This window comes from Cervus elaphus, chromosome 27 (genome assembly GCF_910594005.1).
Source record: "Cervus elaphus chromosome 27, mCerEla1.1, whole genome shotgun sequence".
Lineage (NCBI taxonomy): Eukaryota > Metazoa > Chordata > Mammalia > Artiodactyla > Cervidae > Cervus > Cervus elaphus.
The window spans coordinates 51,214,949-51,218,506 of record NC_057841.1 but is presented as its reverse complement, the minus strand read 5'-3'; positions in this window follow the sequence as shown (position 1 = coordinate 51,218,506).

Below are 3,558 nucleotides of genomic sequence, written 5' to 3'. Positions count from 1 at the left end.
CTCCAAGGGCACAGTCTCCACAGGCTGTCCAAAGCTGCATGGAAATTCCCCCTTGCTCACGCTTAACCTCCTAAAACCCACTGGAAGCCCCTCCCCACCCTCCTCCTCAAACCGCTCATCTCTGCAGGAGCAAGAAACGGTTCTAGCTCAGGCCAGTGTCAGTGTAGGTCCTGCCAAGGCCAGAGCCTCCTGGGCTCCCTCACTGAGCCAAGGAGAGAGAAATTTCCAGAGCTCAGCTGAATGCGTCAGAGAGCATTCCCAGCACACAGTTCTTCAGCTCTGGTCTGCATTATTTGTGCTGTATGAATGACACATCTGGGACTTTCTTGGTAGCCCAGATGGTAAAAGATCTGCCTGCAGTGCAGGAGACACAGGTTTGATCCCAGGGTCAGGAAGATCCCCTGGGGAAGGAAATGACTACCCACTCCAGGATTCTTGCCTGGAGAATCCCATGGACAGAGGAGCCTGGTGAGCTACAGTCCATGGGATCCCAAAGAATCGGACATGACTGAGTGACTAACGCTTTCAATTTCACTTTTCATTTACATATTTAACATTTTGTTATCTATCTGTTAGTTTGGTTATTGTCTGACTCCCTTAGCAGACTGTAAGCTCTGTCCTGCCACATCCCCAATGTCCAATACAGTGCCCTGGACATAGTAGGCACTTCACAAATGTTCCTTGGATGAATCAGTGTGGAATGATTAGTCAACTTTCCAAATGAAATACATTCAAGTTTCAGATGAATTCAGTTTTCCCCCAAGAAAAGTAGGTTTGTACTGTACTTGCTTCATAATATTTGTGGAAAGAAAGAGTACGTTCTTATATTTTTTCCCCAAAAGGTATATGCAAAACTTTTGCCTCTTGGGGACTTCCCTAGTGATCCAGTGGTTAAGAATCTGCCTGCCAATGCAGGATACACCCATTCTGTCTCCAGTCTGGGAAGATTCCACATGCCATGGGGCAACTAAACCCAGGCACCCCAACTACTGAAGCCCTTATGCCCTAGAACCCGTGCTCTGCAACAAGAAAAGCCACTGTAATGAGAAGCCCAGGGACCACAACTAGAAAAAGCCCATGAGCCGCAATGAAGACCCAGTGCAGTCATAAATAAATAAATAAAAACCCTGCCTCTTGGGGTAATGGTAATAGCTGCCACCATAATCATAATAATAACAGCAGCCTGTATATAGAGTTTCTTTGTGCCAGGCACGCTGAGCAGATCACTTGGTGTTGTCTCTAAGGTAAGGGTTGTCATTAGCCCATTTTACAGGTGAGAAAATGGAGACCCAGGGAGGAATAAGGCAGGAATCCCTGTCTGCTTAACTCCACAGTTCTTGTTCTGAGTCCTGAGCCCCCATGGGAGGCTGCAGCTTTGAAAGAGCCGTTTTTCTGGTTTCTTTCCTTGAGGTTAAGATACATCCTGAGGCCAAGGTTCTGCAACTGGAGTCCAGGGGTATCTCTCCCAGGAGACCTGCTATGTAGTCAGGCTGTTCCATCCCATCAGGGTCTGGAATCTTTGCTACGTCAAGGCCCCGTGTCATCAGCACCAGATCTTCTAATGACACACTGCAGCCTGGGAAATTACAGTGCCCAGGAGACTTGTCCCAGAGGCCCTGCTCAGGGTAATTCCAGAGCAGGAGAGAATGCTGGGAATAACAAGAAAAACAGTCAGGCTGCCAGCCTGAGGTAATGGAATGGTGTGTTGTGGCCATGGAGCATGGGGGATGGAGAATTTTATTTTATTTTCTAAAACAGATTTTTTTTTCTAAATTTTAAAAACACTGAAAAATGCAAAATCAAAAGTAAAAATGATATTCAGTCTTATCATTTAAAATTATGCCTTTAAATGCCACTCCCCAGAAATGATGACTATTACAGGAGGCTTTGATTCATCTCATTCTGAAGTTGGCCTCTGCTTCTACATATGCACATAGACAATTTTTATGAACAGAGTCAAGTTTTGCATATTGGCCTGTAAACTGCTTTTGTCACTTAATGATGCATCAGATATTTCTTGCTTGACTAGTATTGGAGCTGAACTTAGAGGATGCTAGTATTCATTTAAAAGGTGAATACCACTTGACACCAGAGTAAAGGTATGGAGCAACTGGAACTCTCTTCTGAGGATGGTGGTGATAACAGACAATTGGTTTAACCATTTTTGGAAAACTGCTTGCCACTGTCTACTAAAGCTAATCATACCCGCATCAGAAATGCATGCATACATTCACCAAAAGGCCTGGGCAAGAATATTCCCAGCAGCACTATTTAAATAGCTTCAATTCAAAAGTCCATCAAAAATAGAGTGAATTTTTTAAAATGCAGTGTATTTATACAGTGGATGTCATATAGCGGTGGAAAGGAGAGAACTATAACTGCACACAAGAGCAAACGTCACAGGTGTGGTGCTCAGCTAAAGAAGCCAGACACACAAAACCCACACAAAATCATATGGTATGATTCCATTTGTATAAAGTTCCACGTCAGGCCAAGTGAGTCTATGGTTTAGATGTCAGGAAGGGGCATGAGAGGAACTTCTGGGGGCTAAACTTCTGGGGTTAATCTTGCTCTACTGGCTATTTACATGGGACATTCCATCTGTCAGAATTCTGAGCTGCCCACTTGCACTGAAGATTTGTGTATTTGATGTGTGTCATACTTCAGTTAGAGTCTATTTTCTAAAGAGAGGCTCAGTGGCATTCAATCCCTTCCCCCGAAATCAGTCCTGCTTCCCCTAGGTTTGCCCCTTTCTCTCTCGCTTCCAGAACCTTCGGAGCGTACACAGCAGGCGTGGCGTGTCGCCATTGGTCCTGTGGGGCAGAGAGGGGGAAAGTCGACCTTCAGGTCCTGGAAGCCCTGCTGGGACCCAGGGCGTGGGGGAGCACTCGGGCTGCACCGCCCCCCAGGCTTGCCGGGATGGTCAGTGGGTAGCAGGGGGAGGAGGAAGCGGAGGAGGGAGAGCTGTGGGAGGAGGAATAGGAGTGACTGTCCTTGTGACTGTTTTGAGGTCTGACAAAGAGCCTTGTGGCTTGGCAGCGTCCTGAGCCTGGAATTTCTGGGGTCCAAGGTATGGTCACAACAAGGTAACTGCTTCTACTACAATTATCATTACAAACAGTAGCTGATGTTTCTTGAGCACTTACAAAGTGCCAGGTGCGGTGTGAGTGCTTTATATACATCTCTCCTTTCAATCCTTTTTTTTTTTTCCCGGGCCATGTGGCATGTGAAGTCTTAGTTCCCCCGACCAGGGGTCAAACTCATGCTCTCTGCAGTGGAAGCATGGCGTCTTAACCCCTGGACCACCAGGAAAGTCCCCCTTTTCATCCTTTCAGTGTAGAGTTATATGTACCCCATTTACATGTGAGAGGCTCACATATGTGGTTAGGCCCCTGCCTACAATATTCCACCAACCTCTGCTTAATTTTGCTTCTCTAGTTGTTCATTTGAGGGCCTGCTGGGTGCCAGACTCTGTTGGACCCTGAAGTATACAAATTGGTGTGGTATGTTCTCTTCACTGTCTCAGCAGGTTAGTGATAGCGTGCTTCTTCAAACCAA